We start from the raw sequence: 19,388 nt of genomic DNA, 5'->3' as shown, positions 1-19,388 counted from the left end.
ATTTCTCCCTCTCTTTAGCGCTTCTCCCTTTCCTCTTTGTGAAGAAATCACCCGTCCCTCTCAAACTCGCATCACACTACTTCTGTGCCTTTTTAAACATATGTGTGTGTGTGCGACTCGGTAAAAATCTTAAGGCCGCAACTTTGAATTATTCACTCAAGCGAACTCTCTGTCCAAACCCAAGATCTAGCTAGAATCTCTTTTATGCACTTTTTCAACAAGAATTAGATCTCAAAAGTCATCATATTTCAGTTTCATCTTCCCGACAAAATTACTTATAGTTATTCTTATGGTCTCCCAACTATTCGGCAATGCTGCTACTAGAATCAATGTTTGAATCTCACCCTCAAAATCAATCTAACAAAAATTGATTTGTGATAGTGTTGAAATCATTTACATGTTGAGCAACCAACGTACTTTTTTCCATCTTGAGGTTGAACAGCTTCTTTATCATATGCTTGTTGTTATTCGCGTATAGCTTTTCATACATACCTTACAAAAGCCGCCATAAGATCCACTGTGGTATTTTTCTTGATAATATTATGTGCAACTGATTTCAACAAGGTTAGCCGAATAACTCCCAAAATTAGTCATTCTAATAGGTTCCAATCAGCATCCTCCACGTTGTCTGGTTTCTTTCCCAACAGAGCAAAGTGGAGCCTTTTTTTTTTTTTTTTTTTTTTTTTTTTTTTTTTTTTTTTTAAGAAGAGCCGGTAGCCACCCACATAGCAGCCCCGTCCCAATTTTATTAATAAGCCCTCACTTGTGGCGGAGGAATACCGTGGTTACAACCCATGGCCTCGGGGCTACAAATAAAACCAAAACCCAAGCTAAAAAAACCATGAAAGAAACCACAACCACAAAGCAAAAAAAACATAAAAAAGACGCAGAACCACAACCTGCACAGACAAAAAGTAAGAAAGAAAAAAAATAGAGTGTAAAGAAAAAGACAAACCTGAAGATAAAAACCATCGATCAAAGCCCATTAACATCGTCTTTAGATTTTCCGAATGTAGGGAAGACCCCATTTGTCCAGCCGAATATTGCCTCTTATGGTAGCAGGTAGATTAGATAAAGAAAACCATGAGAGGGTATGGCCCTTAGCACCCATTTTAACAAGCCCATCCGCAACTGAGTTACATTCTCTATACCAATGAACAAGAGAAACATTAAGCCCGGCAAGACGACTCTGGATCTCATCCCAATAATCTTCCATGTATCACAAGCCACATCTCTGAGTCCTCAACCAGTTAAGCACAAGCATGGAGTCAAGTTCGATTTCCACAGATGAGACACCCAGCAGGCCTATATGTCGAAGCCCATGAAGTAAACCCATCAGTTCTGCATGGTTGTTGGAATTATGCCCAGTGGCAGCTGCAAACCCGCAAAGAAAATTGTCGTTATCATCACGAATGATGCCTCCTGCACCCGAAGGGCCTGGATTGCCTAGAGAAGAGCCATCAACATTCAGTTTGACCCAACCTGGCTTAGGAAGCTTCCACTTGACTGGAATAATAAACTCTTTCCTCGTAACATTTAAAGGCATATTAAAGCAGTGCAAGACACCTTCGTCACGTCGAGAGAGCAAGTTGACATCCTTAAGCTTTAACCCGATCCAAGAGACCCAATATTTAATAAAACACCAAACCTGTTGGACCGATTCCATCAAGCCTTCCATTCGGGCTTTACAGCGACGTCTCCATAAACGCCAAGTAATGATAGCCGGAAGAAGACCCAGCAATTGACCCGGGCGATTAGAATTTTTTGCCCGCCTATACCAGCACTCCACCCTCTGTTTCCAAGAACTACCTTCCATTCAAGGAATTCCAAGAACAACAGAACAAATACGCCAAATTTTTTCAGCAAAATCTCCTCTAGCAAGACAATGATTGAGATCTTCATACTTGGAATTAGAGCAACAATCGCAACGAGAAACAATAGAAATACCAAGATTACGGATTTTGTCATCCACAGGAAGACAATTATGAATGGCCTTCCACATAGTAATCGAAATATTATTTGGAAGAGCGGAATGCCAGACCCAATTAGCCCAAGGGAAAACAGGAGCTCTTATACGAATACAATTCCACGCGCTTTTAGTAGAGAAGAGCCCATCTGCTTTAGGAAGCCAAATCAATAAATCCTTCCCGTTTTTAATCCGACCCAGTTGCAAAATAAGATCCTCGGCTTTGTGGTGACTAACCAACCGAGTAAACAAATCCATATTCCAACCCAACCCAGCTTTACAATCCTCCAATTTAAGATTTGGCATATCAAAAATCAGAATATTATCACAAAGAGGAGCATCATCAGCCCAATGATCATGCCAAAAGAGAACATTACCCTCCCGAACTTTCCATTTAGAATTAGCTTGCACTAAAGGAATACTGTTCAATATCATCTTCCAGAAAAGAGACCCTTTCTTATGATCCACCACAGAAATATGTTTATCACCAATATATTTAGCATGGAAAAACTTAGACCAGAGAGAAGTACCTTGTAGAAGGTTCCAGGCTAACTTCATGTGAAGAGAAGACTGGACGTCTTGAAGGTTACGAAGGCCCAGACCGCCTTCCGAGACAAGCTTACAAATATCTACCCAAGAGCGCCATTTTTTCTTAGGCTTACCATCTTTAACACCCCAGAAGAAGGTACTGATGATTCTATGAATTTTCTCAATCACGGCTTTAGGAGTTCTTAAGATAGAAAGGCTGTGCACGTGAATACTTTGAAGAACATGTTTAATGAGAGTCAAACGCGCCCCACTAGATAACAATTTGGCCTGCCAACCCTCCAATTTAGACTGAACTTTAGCAATTAAGTCATCAAAGTGAGCAATCTTCAGTCTACCTGTGATAATAGGAACTCCCAGATATTTAAAAGGAAAACTTCCTTCCGTAAAACCAATGAAACGAAGGAGGGCCCGACGCCTAGATGCAGAGATCTGAGTAGAGAAAAAAATATGGGATTTATTTATGTTCACAACTTGCCCTAACCACTTTTCATAAGTCTTCAACACAGCAGTAATAGCTTTCAAAGAAGCCTTTCCCCCATTACAAAACAGGACTATGTCATCCGCATAAAGCAGATGTGAGATAATAGGGGAGCCTCGCGGGTGGTGAAACGGAATGATCTTGCCCATATGGATCTGTTTATTAATCATCCTGGAGAAAATGTCTTCCACAAGAATGAAGAGATAGGGAGAGATAGGGTCACCTTGACGAAGCCCACGACCACCTTTGAAGAAACCTTTGGGAACTCTGTTCATGACCACGAAGAACCAAGGATTTGTGATGCATTGACGAATCAACTTACAGAAAAAAGCTGAGAAACCGAAAGCTTTAAGAACCTGCAAAAGAAAGGACCAGTCTACACTATCGAAGGCCTTCACCATGTCAATCTTCAAGACAACATTCCCACCATAGACAGGTTTATTAATAGAGTGAATCATCTCTTGAGCCAGGCTAATGTTATCAAAGATGCTACGGCCCTAGAGAAAGGCTCCTTGATCAGGAGAAATAAACTTAGCAAGCAGAGGGGATAAGCGATTAACCAAGATTTTAGTGCAAATTTTGTAGAAAACATTGCACAAGCTAATCGGTCTAAACTTATCAAAACTCGTCAGATTTTCAACTTTTGGGATTAAAACCAGATGAGTAGCATTGAAAAACCGAGGGAGAGCCATACCTTGAAAAAACTCTGAGACAACAGCGACAACATCGGTACCCACAATGTGCCAAATAAATCGATAGAAACCCGATCCAAAACCATCAGGACCCGGGCTACTATCTTCCGGAATGAAGCAAAGAGCATCATAGACTTCTTGAGACAAAGGAACACAAGAAAGGAGGTCGTTGTCATCTTGTGAAATAATCGGTTGAACTAGGTCCCCCAGATTAGGATCATCACGACTGTTACCTGCTTTCAAGAAATTAGAAAAATAAGAGATAGCCCCGTCGTGTATTTGTTCAGGTGAGGAGAGAATAGAACCATCCTCGAGCTGCATCGTTTTAACCTCTTTGTGATTACGACGACTGACAGCACGGAAGAAAGCAGAATTTGCTTCACCCTTCTGAATCCAACGTTGTTTGGCTTGTTGGGCAAGGCGTTGTTCTTCCTTGTTCAACCAGACTGATAGCTCCAACTGGGAGGCAACAAGATCATCCTCCATGTCTTCAGCATATTCAAATTGTAAACTTACCTCCAAGTCCTTTATACGATCCTCAAGAGCCGCTATGTGGGAGGCAGTTTTACCAAAGATATGATTGTTCCAAGTTCTCAAAGCCATTTTAAGACGTTTAAGTTTAGTAACAAGCATATACAAACGAGATTCCCCAACATCATCAACATTCCAAGAGTGCGAGACACAATCGAAAAACTGAGCATGAGAAACCCACATTTGCTGAAATTTAAAGGAAGGAAAACCATATCGAATAAGCTGATTCTCCAACGAGACTGCCATCGGCGCATGATCAGAAGAAGTGCGTGCCAAGTATTCCATATTAGCACCAGGAAAAGCATCGAGAGCCGCTGTGTTGAAAATACAACGATCAAGACGAGCCCAGTGTCGTGATCTACCAGAATGACCATTACACCAAGAAAGAGAATTTCCACAGGAGGGCATGTCAAGAAGCCCACAAGAGCCCACCCAACTGTTAAACTCCTCCATAGCCAAAGCCAACCTTGGCCTACCTCCTCTACGCTCCGAGTCATTTCTAATAATATTAAAATCACCCATGACCATCCAAGGAAGATGATGAATATTAACCCCCATCAAAGAATCCCACAGTCTTCTACGCTCCAAATAGGAACATTTCGCATAGACAAAAGTAATACGGAAATCATTCAGATTAGTGATTCTAATAGTCAAAAATTGATCACCCATGTTCTCAACAACAAGATTTAAATCTTGAGACCAAAAAAACCATAATTTGCCGCCTTTATCAACATTAAAGCAACAACCATCGAAATGCAATCTATCACGCCACATATCTAAACGAGAGATACTAACCATAGGCTCAGCAATAACAACAAGTTTAGGGTGAAACTTCGTTACCAAATCCTTAAGACGCTTTCTCGACGTTCCGAGACCCCGAACATTCCAATATAAATAAGAGACCTTCATAAATTAAGACGGGAGGGCTTGCTTACAACCCTGGAAGAACCCCTTATTTTAATGCCTTTCCCATTCCGTTTAAGACCCGAAGGGATATCCGAGTCTGAGACCACAAGGCTATTTTTAGCTAAATGTTCCAAGGCCCATTTAGAGTCGGTATCTGAACAAACTTGACCATCAGAGCAGGTTTGATTACGTTCAATCTCCTCACAGTTTGGTGCACTTTCATCCGGGGCCATGGCCGGCCCATCATGGACCATATCATCAACGTCTTCCTCGTCAAGCTCTTCAAGAATGATTGGATCAGGTTGAGCCTTCGAGATGGGCCCAGTTTTGCCATGTTCCAAAGTAATGGCCACGGGTTCAAGACCCATCGAGTTCAAAGAACACCCCAAAGCTTCAGCACCCGAGTGTGGCTGCATTCCTTCATGATTTTTCTCATACAATCTAGACGTAGAAGTGCACGTAGTCCCTAGACCCTTAGCTTCAACATGGGCATTCCTGTCTAGCAAGAAGTCAACCAAATGAGTCTCACCAACCAAAACGGGAACAACCTCCATCAAATCAGTCTTCTTCGAATATTCTTGCATCTGCTGCACATCGTCCAAGCTCTGAAGAGCTTCAGCGGCAACCAAATTGGAATGATTTTGTTGAGGTTCTTTACTGGATTCACCTTGTTCAGTAATCACAAAACCAGCAAAAGGCACCACCCTCTTCTCAATATTATCCGAAAGAGACACATCCACTATAATCGGTAAACATCCATTGATGTTCTCCTCATTGGCACTCGGTTTTTCAGCTTTCGGTTTCCAGACTTTTCCTCCTTTCACCGTTTGTTTTTTTTCCCCTCCATTTCAACAGTTTTTTGGTTATGACCTTGGCATCGACACTTTAAGCAATAAGCCGGCAAAGTCTCGTAAAGGATCTCCTGCCTGCGGCTTCTTGGCATTCCAGGAATTCCAATCCAAAAATGAGAGATGGGCTGCTGAGAGGCATCGATTTCTAGACAAACCCAGACTCCATCTGTGCGGGTAGCACACTTCGTAGGATTATCTTTGCGTATATAGTTCCCGATTGGTGTCGTGAGCATCTTTAAGAGGGAGGAGTGGTAGAAGTTGGGTGGAAGGCCTGGCAAAAAAACCCAAACAGGCACAGTCGGCGGCTCAACGTCTTCATCGAACTCAGGAGACCATGCAAAGGCACGGTAGGGGATTCCTTCTATATCACACGATTCCCTTGACAAAGCCTTGTGACGATAAGGTTCATTAGACATGCAGATGAAAATATTTCTGCGGCGTTGCATGGCAGAGACGACTGGCAAGGAGGACAAACCCCAGCGGCTTCGTATGAAGGCACGAATGCTATCAAGGGATGGCCTTTGTCGAAGAAACTTCACCACCATGGAAAATCTGAAAGGCTCTGCAGTTTTAGCAAGTTCTTCCGATGAAAAGGAGAAGAAAGTCTCACCGTCGATGTATTTTGGTTGCCGGAAAGGAACAACCACCTCTGGCAGTGGTTGGGGCACGGACTAAACCAGGTCGGCGAACGACTGTGGAGGACCAGCCATGGGAGGCTGGCCATCAACGGCCGCCATGCAAGGTACGTGAGCGGAACAGAGAAAACCCGTGAAGCCCTAGCAGAGCGTTTCACGTAAAACGCACCGTATCCCGTAAAGATAATACTCCATCTACATCCTCCAATACCCAAAGTCTATGTAGTCAAACTTTTTGATTCCAACATTTACTTTATCTCTAGCCTTTACTTCATCAACAACCATTGTTTTTACTCAAATCCGTGCTTAAAGCTTTGATGCTATTTGTTGGGAAATTAAGCACCTGGCCTCCAGATTCTTACCAATGATTCTACAAACAAATAATAGGTAATAAGAAAAACAAACAATTACACAAGACATAGAAATTTATGTGGTTTAGCAACGTGCCTACTTTCATAGAGCTGCAGGAGATTTTATTTAGAGGGAAGTTTCAACACACAGTGAGATAACAAGAATTTTCAATCTCCCACTATTTTTCCCTTTCTAGCTCCTCTCCCTTTCCTCTTTGTGAAGAAATCATCTGTCCCTCTTAAAACGCCCTCACAGGCTCACACTACTTTTGTTCATTTATATAAATATATAAATAAATATATATATATATGTATGTATATGTGAAGCGAGGTGAAAACCCTAAGGCAACAACATTGGCTTATTCGCTTGAGCGGGCCTCAAACAGACTCTCTGTCTAATGTTCACTCGAGCGATCTATAAAGCAAGACTTGAGCAAACTCTCTACCTGTGTTTCCCTTGAACGACCTATCGTGTGGCTATATAGTGGACTTTCTATCTCAGCTTACAAACTAGTCTCCACAAACCTAACACATGGCAGGATGTTCATATATTCTCTTAACAATACAACATTAAATATATTCTCCTAAATATATTCTCTCATATATTTAGGACAATATTCTCTTAACTCAAAGAAACTGTCGGTAAAAAATACAGCATTAAAAGACTTTTTTTTTTCCCTAAAAAACTTGCATTTAAACACGATCAACTCCCCAAGAACAATTCACTGTATAATTTAATTTATGAAGTCACATCATATAAGTTTATTTTAATAAGAATTTTATGCAAGTATTCTATTTCTCATTGAGGAATACTTTAGCCATAAATAAATTATACAAAAAGATTACACAAAAGTAATTCTATAAACTGGCATGATTTAATGTAGTTTGTCAGATTATAAAATTATTTTTATTATAAAATAAATCTAATGGATGATATGAAATTATAATAATTTGTAAATTTATTTTATAATTTATATATATATGTTGCACTTCTCGTTCTCATCATTAAATTGTTCGTGTTTTGTCAATTAAAATGCTATTTTTTTTCTTTTTTAAATTTTGTATCAGAAGAAAGATCCCGATCCTGATGTGTACTTTTTTTCAAAGAAAAAAACTCGAGCATAAACCTTAGAAAAATGATGGGCCTGTTCAAAAAGTTCGTATTAGATTTTGCTTCTTCTCCCGGGCCCGCGTCCATGTCTGTATCTGTTCAGTTTGAAAATGGAAAATTCAGCAGCAAATGCAAACGCAAAAGAAGTTGGTCAGATAGTTCACGTCTTTTATGGGTTTCTTTGAAGGAGTCGGGAAGGTGTTAGTGTTACAGGTTACAAGGGTGGGATTTGAGGATGAACTTGTTCGAGAAGTATGGAACGTGGGCTTTGGTCTCTTGGACGTAGGCTTTGAAGTATTGTGGATGGGTAGCTGAAGATTGGGCCACAAGATTAAGGAGTTGGGCCAAGCTAATATAGTAGTAGTCCAGTGTCATAGACTTAAGTGAAGCCGTTTTCTTATTGGCTGTTGTTTAGAGACCATGTTATTATGGGTTACGGCAGAAGTACCTTAAGTTTGTTATTGACACCCTTTATAAGGGAGGAGTAACCGCTGTATGTCTTTTATGCATGATATAGAATTTTATGAGTTTCTTCTTCACTTATTTCTCCTGGAGGTCCTCCCGTCGGAGTGAGGTTTATGTTCGCGACAAGTTTCCAAGCCTTGGAAGCCGCCAAGAATGGGGATCTCCAACACCTAATCAAGAAAGCCATTTAGTCCGCCACTGATCTTTCCGGCCTCACTAAGGGCAACAAACGCCGCCTCTCGGACCCTAGCTCCTCCAACCCCGCTTCTATCGTTCACTTTTCAACCACCACTGCTAACGACTCCTCCTCGTCCTCGGAGGAGTCTGTAGCTTTTCATCAACAACAACACTCGTCATCGTCCAATGATGACAATGACAGTCTTACTAATATAGCAGAAGCTACTTCTTCTTCATTCACTACTTCTGCGGCGGAGAATTTGGATATTCGAGATGCGTTTGGATTGGTCAAAGAAGGTGAGCCCCAGGATTTGGAGGAGAGAAACAATGCTCAAGTGTTATTGAAGAGGAGGAAGCTGAGGGAGAGGCGACTTCCTTCTACCCCATTTTCCAGAGGGCTTGGGTCAGTGCTCTTTTCTGCATCTATTCGTCCCAATTTTATAGTAGCCTTCCTCGTGCTTTATAATACGACTTGCTATTCTATGATGGTTGTATTGTATATCAATGTCAACTTTTGCTTATCAATTCCTGACTAAAAATTCTCCAACTTTTCTATAAGGTTTGCTGGCCTTGGAGCGGGACTTGCATGGGGAACTGTTCAGGAGTCTGCCAGGAGGCTTGTCTTTGGCTCGCCACGATCACAAGACAAGCAATCTGCGGTCTCTCCATTCCTCTCTGAACAAAATACATAACGTCTGGTCCTTGCACTTTGCAGAATGCTTGGAGCAGCGCTCAAAATAGGCCAGATGTTGAGTATATAGGATGAATCGCTTGTGCCTCCTCCGATTTTCTAGTTATTTTCCTTTGTGCAATTTAATTTGATTGCCCGGAATAATCAAGTGACGAGGTTCATTTTTATAATGATAATTTTTCCTACTCCTTGCATCCTCATGAGAATCAATTACACAGTGTCAGGATTTTTGAGCCGAGGTTGGGGTTGAAAATATCGAGATCCAATATATTTTCAAGCTTGCTGTATGTTCCACAAACTATAATGCAATAAATTCTGTCGTATGGCTTTTAAATTTGCAGTGCTTTGATAATATAATCTAAGGAGAGTTGCTGAAAACAGTGATCACTAACTGTCATCTTTGTAAGATGAATGCCAGGTTCCGTGGCATTGGTTGTCAATAGTTGTAATCTAGTCTAGGCTTTGGGGAATCTAGGAAATGGTGATTTTGATCTTTTCATTTTCTCTGTTGTTTTATTTAACACTATACCTACTACCTAGGCTTAGAGCATGGAATATTGAGAAGCTTTACATTTTTTGACAAGGAATTAAGAGATTTTATTAGCGCAAGGATAGAGACATAACCCAAGGACACGTGAAGTATTGAAGCTGAAACACTTAAATACAAGCTATGAACTAGGAGCAAAGAGCTAAGAAAAGCTGAAAGAGAAACATTCATGTTATCCCCATTCAATACAAAACTTTTGCCTAAAGACAGAGTTCGGAAGAAAAACTCTCTGAATTCTACCAACAACCGTTATCTAACATCGAAACACCGCGCATTCTTTTCCAGCCATAAGCACCCCATCAAGCATTGAGAAGCTTTTCTAATGGCAAAACAATATTAGAAATCTCATTTGAACGGATTAAGCTATATTTATGCTATATAAATATATACGTGCTACAATATTTTTGACATATTTCGATTCAATGTAGATATTGGCTGCTCTGGATATTGTCCATCAAGTTGCAAATGTGATGCGAGGGAGCCAGCTTAATCAAATTTTAGATGCTGAATTGGGTCCTGACTGGACGTCAAAGTTGACTAGCTTTGATTATGAACCAATAGTTGCTGCAAGCATGGGTCAGGTGATAAGACATTGCTACATTGTTCGGTACAGTCTGTTCCCTGAATGCTAGTCCCCCCACCCCTTCCCCAGAATCTGAATCTCAGCCTATATTTAATGTTATCCAATCATCTTTAAAAAAAAAATAAAAAAGTAAAAGTACGTGTAAAGATGGTAGATGATGGGTATCAGAAGTTGATATTTTTCAGATTTTGTTTTGTCAGTTCTAGAACAAGGATAGTGATAGGCTTGCTACCTAAAACAATTATAGGTTCAACAACCTGTCACAAAGGATGGAACGCAAGTGGCAATGAAAGTTCAGTAACCAGCTATTGCAGATGGTATTGAAAGTGACATAGAGAATGTGAGACTTGATTATACAAACCTAGTTGCAGAAGGACTTTATCTTGACAGACCTATGAAGGTAAGCACATTAAAAAATGCGTCATACATTGATATTAGTGTATTGATTAATTTAGTCCTAGTATTGGTTAGTCTTCAACGCCATATTATCCGCATGCAATCTCCAAGATACCCCAGCAGCTTATTGTTCTTCACAAAGCCCAATTATCTCAACTTTTCATGCCGACCTCCTATCTTTAAAGAACCAATCAAGTTCTTGGTGAATTATGGTTCTCTGATCTTCCAACAAACTCGTGCCACTCTTCTATACCAGTTGTCAGTACACGTTTCAGTCTTTGCTCATATCACTCTCTTTTGCCACATGATTTGGACATTTAGTTCTCTTCTGTATGATTAGGTATGGAGATTAATTCACGGAGGATGCTGGCTAAAGCTAAGAAAGATGAAGGGTTATTTGTATTGAACTGTTTAAAATGCATGCTTAATTGCTTCCTGGAATTTTCATAGGTGGCAAGAGAAGAATTAGCTCGTGAATGTGACTATGAATTGAAGACAGCATGTGACGCCTCCAAATCCCACGTACGGACATATGGAAATCGAGACGTTGGGGATGATGATAACACAGGTCACCACCCTATCGCCAAGTGCCAAGTGTGTGTACATGCAACAAGTATACAATAAAAATACGCAACGAATAATAAAAGTCTTATAACTGAGTACCAGAATTTTTGTTTAATACAAACCTGTTTAAAACATACACAATAAATATTACAAGTCTCAAATATCGTTTTAAAACCAAATTACAAGGTATAAAACTCTAAATCAATACTCTGGTGGAGCTGCATCCTCGGGCTCAGCCTCCTCCTCCTCCTCGACATTTGCATCAAAGTCTACGGTACCAAAATGGTGCCGCAGGTAAATAAAGATCCAAACGCCACAAGATAAAAACATATTAAACTCAATAATATGCATGAAAGAATGCCAAATGCACATGTTCCATAAATCCACATTTTTTCCACGCACACCAAAAATTCCATTTGGTCCAAAAAACACATTACCTTCTAACTCACGCTAAAAGTCTCATTTGACCCAAATCCAAATTCATTTCAATATCCAATTAATCCGAATGCACCATGACCTCCCCTAAGGGTCATCCGCACACCCTGGCTCCCATCGTCACACTACAGGTAACGACCATGCGTGTGATTTCGTAACGAGCAATGTCCAGTTCCATGCCCCGCGCGTACGTAGCCAAGCATCTTCTAACCCTTGCCAGTAAAGAGCCACGGAGTCGGTACGAGAGCGTTACCATCCCGGCTGCTCCCGTTGTCGCTTACCTAAGGGACGTCACTCAGTATATTATGCTCCCCAGTGACTAGAGGAGCTCCACCGAGATAATACCCCATCTCGGCTTGTGGTCATGATAGACACGTACTCGAAAATCCGTTTACACAAATAAAACTGGTTTTTTTTTTCAATTTAATAAAGGCACATGAATGCACTATGTAATGCTCACCTCAAGACACAATTCATCCAAAAGCGGCGGTTTTGGGCGAGTGGCGATTCTGGGTGGAGAAGCTGAATGGCGACAGTGAGGAGAGAGAGAGAGAGAGAGAGAGAGAGAGAGCATGTCGCGCACGTGAGAGAAGGACGGAGAGAAGAAGGGAAAAAAAAGAAGAAAAAGGAAAAGAAAAAGAAAAGGAAAAGATAAAAAAGAAAAAGAGAAAAGAAAAAGAAAAGATGGAGAAAAGAAATGAGATCCAATCCTCACCCCTAGAGTTCAGAAACTGATCTGATGAAAATAATTTAAAAACCATAAAACGACTAAAATAAATATAATTAAAATATAATAATTTAAAATAAAAGAACTAATATTTTAATTAAATTAAAATATTCATTCAGTGAAAATATACATAAAAACGAGATATCACACAGCAAATTAAAAGCACTTCCATAATATTCTATCTAGCACCGAGGGGTTTTATGTTCCATTGGTTGTGGACAATCTTTCTAGCAAAAAAGTCTTTAACTTCAGAACTTGTTTCTGGTAAGGGCACTACAGCCTATATTTTGCTTCAATTACGATGTGTGCAACCCGAACCCAAGGCTTTTTAAATGCTCCTTAAGCTTCCAAACAGAGAAGTACACGGGCAATTTTTACAGTTCCATTAAGACCAAGGAAAAAAAAAAATCATTAGTCACATAGAGACCTGCTTATCTATTAAAACGCATCAAATGTAATTTATTACTGCCAGAAAAGTCACCTTCTTGTTCAAGTAATTGCAATCATCAATTGAAATTGCCATTTGGTCAGATCGACTTTTATTACTAAAAGCATCAAAATATATGATTGCTTTAATTTAATGCCGCAATAAAATGTGGCAATTGGTGTTTTTGGAGGCCCCCACATGTTGAGCCAATATTTTATTTAAAAATGCGATTAATATTTCCTGATGTGGTCCACAGATATAATGAACAATTCTGTTCTTGGTTTCTCCTTGTCTGCAATTAAAATAGTATTCTCTTTTGGAGATTTTATATTGGTATGATGCCAGCACTAATAATTGTATCATTTAATGGAAATGAAAAATTAAGCAAGAGAAAGAATCTGTTCTTTTATTTGTATTCCGTTTCATGCAGGCATGCTCTTTTCTGTGTATAATGAAGTTTTTTTAGTTTTATGTGTAGTCTCTATTTGTCTTGTATCTATCTGAGTTTCTTTAACTTTTTCCACACATGATTCATTTTCTATTGCCTTAGGAGCGGCTCAAGCATTTGTTATCAATGACTGAGGCTGTTCATACCTGCAGTGGTTAATATGAGCGGCTTCCTGAAGCTCAGTCCCTTGCTTGTTGCTTTACCAATATGCTAGAAAGGGCTTTTCTCGCTTGTTTAGTAAATTTTTAATAGACAATTTATACACACTTCATTATAAAGTCAGTCATCTGAACTTGAAATTGTTTAGAGTTTTTGGATCAGATATTGTAATTTGGTTTTAGGACAAAGCTAAGAGAAAAATCTACTTGTGATGCACGGCGTGTTTGATTGTCAAATTTGCTGCTGTAAAGTAACTAGTATGACTGCTGATGATAATGCTCTGGAATAGAAATGCCCCCTTATGATTCTTTCAATCGACTGATAGTTGTGGGTGGTTGACATGCTGGAACATTGTAATTAGAGGTGTAGGCAGTGCTTCTTGAAGTAATAAAGCTAGACAAGATGTTTGGTTGAGAAAACCATTTAACTGGGAAGGTGGGAAAGATATCACAGAGGCATGAAGGAAAGTATTTAGGAGGTTTTGCTTGACAAAAAGTGTCAATACCTCATCTAGTGGGTAGTCAAAACTACATGCCTGAATGGGTCTGAAAATGTTAGGATAATCCAGTTGAACCAAATGTTGGTGGGTAGATAATTCTCTTAAATGGGTGTGACACAGAGCCCACCTTGAATAAAATGAGAAAATGTTTTAGATTTTGGGTGATATGGATTCTTAGGTTTTGGAGCCCTAGTCAAATCAGACCTGCTTAGAACAAGAATGGATGGTGTTTACTAGAAGCTTACAGTTTAGCGGAGGCCCAAGCGGTGATCTAGTCCAATTTATATTTTTGATATTTTCTAACTCAGTTGCTTAGTAATATCAAGAGTGAAAGCATCTGTTTTACTTGACATGCATGGTTTTGATTGGTTGGTATGCTTGTTACTTCACGATTTCTCTGCTATTGTTTGTTGACACTTGTGCTGATTTTCCCCCTAACTATGGTGTACTTTTGTCTTTGATCAAGTGCAGACTGATCCTAATTGGAGTAATTTCTTGTTCGTGGAGGCAACAAAAGCAATCAATCTTATTGACTCTGGAGCTGCTCAAGATTACCCGAAAAGTTTTGTTGATGACTACCTAAGAATGGTGAGTTTTTTTTTTTCTACATTTAGCTTACCGAGGTTCAAAGTTTTGTTTTTGGTCTCTCTCTCTCTCTCTCTCTCTCTCTCTCTCTCTCTCTCTCTCTCTCTCTCTCCCCCATTTGAAAGTTAGTGGTTCACATTTATAACATTTTCGTCAATATATCTATAACCATGGCATAATAGAGGGAAGAGGGAAACATTAATAAGCATACTGGCGTGCTTCACTGCGAAGAAGGCTGTTGAAGCTAAAAGAGCATTGAACAAGGATGTCATCTATCTTTTTTGGTTGCATGTGTTCATATGAGGTGCTGAGGTGACTCACCTGCCCTGTTTTCTGGAACACTTTCAATTAGCAATAATATAGTGTTTTATTATTTACTTATAAAGTGGAATTCTCACAAGTAGCTTGGACATGACTTATATGTAATGACAATATCTAATGGGTTGGACGTGTATATAGTTCTCTATAATAATCTGTGTTTCTCTACCTCCATGACAATGCCCTTTTCTAGAGCCCGAAGAAACTGTAAATATTCTAGGTTGGTTGTATGAGTTTAAAGTGAAAATTTAAGATAGGTTCACACGATATAATTATATTTGGCCTGCGGTCATGGCAAAACTCCTCTAGTGCGTGAACTTGGCTCCGTGGATTTTGACAGTAATTTAGAGTTGTGTTGAAGAATAAATTTCATGTTGCCTGTGGACAAGGTCTTAGGCATGTTTATAAGCAATGTGCAATCCTCTCATGTTGAACTAATTTTATGAGATGAGTTAAGCTCATAAATTTTTTCATGGTATCAGAACCTGCCATAGTACAAATGGGGCCCACACTCCTTACCCCATGACAAGGACCATGAAAAATATTGGCCTGCATGTGAGGAAGGATGTTGAGGAATAACTCTTACGTTGCCTGTGGACAAAGTTTTGGATATGTTTATAAGTAATGTGCAATTCTCTCTTGTTGAACCAGTTTTATGAGATGAGTTAGACTCATGAATTTCTTCAAATATGGTGAATCAAGTTGACAATGTATGATAGATAACTTTAATTCTTGATTGACTATAATAGAATCCATGAAGTTTATGCTAGATACTTGGATTAATGCGGCTGATTTTGAATTTTAACTGTGAATCACAGGCTCGCAGCCTTAAGGTTGTGATGCATAGGCTGTGATGAAATGAAATGTCAAAAGTTGGAAGCAATATACCTTTTTCATACCGAGATCCATGTTCCTGAATGCTTTTATATATGTTTGATCAGGTGATTGCATGTGCAAATGGTGATAGAGATACAGTCATTGAGATGTCAACAAGACTCGGGTTCCACATAGGGAAGGAGTTAGAAATAATGTTGTATGCACATGTTCAAGCTGGTTTTCTCATGGGATTGCCTTTTTCAAAGCCAGGTGGGTACGACTTTCGCTCCACCAATATTACCCAAAGTGTCTCAATTAAACCTTGGGACGACAATGCCGAGGCACTGGCTGACGTGATGAAGTCTATAGTCTTCATCGGAAGCTTTCAGGCACTTTTTTGGCATGTGTTAAGCTTGGGGCTGTTGTTGTTAGACGACACTAGTCAAGCTACAGGTTGTATTGCATAAACTTCATCAGAATGACTACAAGTCGTTTCTCATAACTGCCTCCAGCACACTTCCAGTATATTCCTCTGTAAATATTCTCCAACTAGCAAACGTAACAAATCATGATGTAAAAGTTAGTTAGTTATTCTTTTCTGTATATAAGCTGACTTTTGTAAAGCAAGTTTGGCATATAAGGAAAACAAGAATTTTCCTCCATCGATTAGCTCTCTGCTTTCATCTATTTTCTGCTTCCTTACATGGTATCACAGAGCCATTGAGAGCTCATTTTCATGGAGAACACCGACCCTCTTCCTCCTCTAGACAATACCACAACCTTATCCTGCTACCTTAATCTCAATGATCCATCTAATCCCTTTCACTTGGACCATGGTGATAACCCAGCTCTTAGTCTGGTTTCTGAACCCCTCACTATTAACAACTATGAAACTTGGTCTCGTGGTGTGCGTCGTGCTCTTTGAGCGAAAAAAAAAAAAAAAAAAAAAAAAAAAAAAAAAAACTTGGATTCATCACTGGAACTCTGACCCTTTAGACCCTCTACTGGAACTCTGGGAACGTTGCAATGACATGCTCGTTTCATGGTTTCAGAACTCGATTAGCCCTTCAATACAATCCAGCGTTGCTTTCATCGATGATGCCATAGAGCTATGGCTGGACCTGCAAGACCGTTTTTCTCAACAAAACGGGCCACGTATCTATCAACTCAAGAAAGCCTTAGCTAGTCTTCAACAAGACCACGAATCAGTAAGCATTTACTATGATAAGTTGAAGACTCTCTGGGATGAACTTTTGATTTATGACCCTCTACCTATTTGTAACTGTGGCTCAATGAAAAACATGTTTGACAAATACCAACGGGACTGTGTACTCCAATTTCTCATGGGGTTACATGATTCCTACTCCCAAGCCTGTGACCAAATAATGTTACTAGACCCATTACCACCTCTTACCAAAGTTTTTTCCCTCATCCAGCAACAAGAACGATGTCACCTCATCACTCAACCTCCCTTACCAACCTCTGAATCCATGGCCTTAGCCACTCAAAGACCATTTTCCACTTCCAAGTTCCCACCTAAACTTAATCATTCATTCAAGAACGATAGACCATATTGCACTTATTGCAAGATTACTGGCCATACTTTGGAAAAATGCTTTAAAGTTGGCAATGCAGAAATTCTTGTATGCTCACATTGCCAATTATCTGGTCATACTATTGAAAGGTGCTATAAGTTGCATGGTTACCCTCCCGACCACAAGTTCCATTCAAACCCTCAAAATTCCACTGCTCTTGCAAATCAGGCTACATTATCTTCTGCCTCTACCTCATAAAGTGTTAGTGACGAAAAGGTGAGTTTAACTAAGCAGCAGTACCAGCAACTTTTGACTTTGCTCCAACCAAAGGAAATCTCCATTGCAGCTTCTACTTCCCACTAAAGCATGCATCCTTCCATTTCTTCTAAGATATTTGGTACGTCCTTTTGTCTCAACACACACACAGTTAATTCACCTTGGATTCTTAACACAGGTGCCACAGACGATATGGTCTGCAGCACTTCTCTTTTTACTACCATAACATCATCTGTTTCATACTCAGTCACACTTCCAAATGGAATTTCAGCTCCTATCACTCATATTGGTACCATTCACTTAACCAATACCATTATTTTGAAAGATGTTCTTTGTGTCGTTTCATTTTCTTTCAATTTAATTTCTGCCACAAAGTTAACCCCATCTCTCACTTGTTGCTTGTTTTTCTTCTCCACTTGCTGTTTTATTCAGGACCTAGTTTCTTGGATAACGATTGGAAATGGTGAACTAAGAAATGGTCTCTACCATCTGCTTTACACCGATATCCCTCCTCCAGCATTGACCAATTTTCTATCACAGTACTCACACAAAGCCATTTCAGCTTTTCATACTACCACTAGTGATGTATCTAGCTCTGACCTATGGCATTTATGTCTTAGTCATTTATCTTTTTCTAGAATGAAACTCATATCTGATCCCATTGTAAAGAAACACATCTCAAATATTAATGAAAAACCTTGCACCATTTGTCCATTAGCCAAATTCCATCATCTCCCATTTCCAGAAATTTCTCATGTCTCTACTAGAATCTTTGAACTTATACATTGTGATCTTTGGGGACCTTGTCCCACCATTGCTCGTGATGGTTCTAAATATTTTTTAACCATAGTAGCTGATTTTTCAAAAACCACTTGGTTGTATATACTTGCTAACAAAGCTGAAACCAGAAAATGTATTGAATTATTTTACAATTTAGTTGACACACAATTTGGAGTCAACATTAAAATTTTGAGAAGTGATAATGGAGCTGAATTTCAAATGAGAGATTTCTTTAATCAAAAGGAAATAATTCATCACAAAAGTTGTGTTGAAACCCCTCAACAAAATGGTGTTATTGAGAGGAAACATCAACATATACTTAATGTAGCTCGAGCACTTAGATTTCAAGCTGGTCTACCCTTAAAATACTGGAATGAATGTGTTTTGATAGCAACCTATATAATTAACAGACTTCCTACACCAATTCTAGACAATAAAACTCCATATGAACTTCTTTTTAACTAAAAACCAACCTATGTTCATATGAAAGTTTTTGGTTCATTGTACTTTGCTACCACACTTTCAAATGGTAGACAAAAATTTGATCCTAGAGGCCAAAAATGTGTTTTCCTTGGTTACCCTTTTGGAACCAAGGGCTACAAACTTTTAGATCTTCAAAGAAACACAATTTTTATTTCAAGGGATGTAGTGTTTCATGAGAACATTTTTCCTTTTCAAACTCATGCTCAAAATCATTCTTCCATTTCATTAAATCCATCAGCATTTGATTCCCACCCTCCTTCACCCATCCAGTTTGATTCCCACCTTACTCCATTTCTTTCAAATTCCAGCCCTGCACCTCAATCTGCCACTCTCTCCCCATCACCTTCTTCAATTTCCTCTGAACTTTCATATGCCACTACTCCCACCCAGCCCTCACCTGTTCCTCTT

This window comes from Carya illinoinensis, chromosome 7, assembly GCF_018687715.1.
Source record: "Carya illinoinensis cultivar Pawnee chromosome 7, C.illinoinensisPawnee_v1, whole genome shotgun sequence".
Classification (NCBI taxonomy): Eukaryota; Viridiplantae; Streptophyta; class Magnoliopsida; order Fagales; family Juglandaceae; genus Carya; species Carya illinoinensis.
This window is presented reverse-complemented; position numbering follows the sequence as displayed.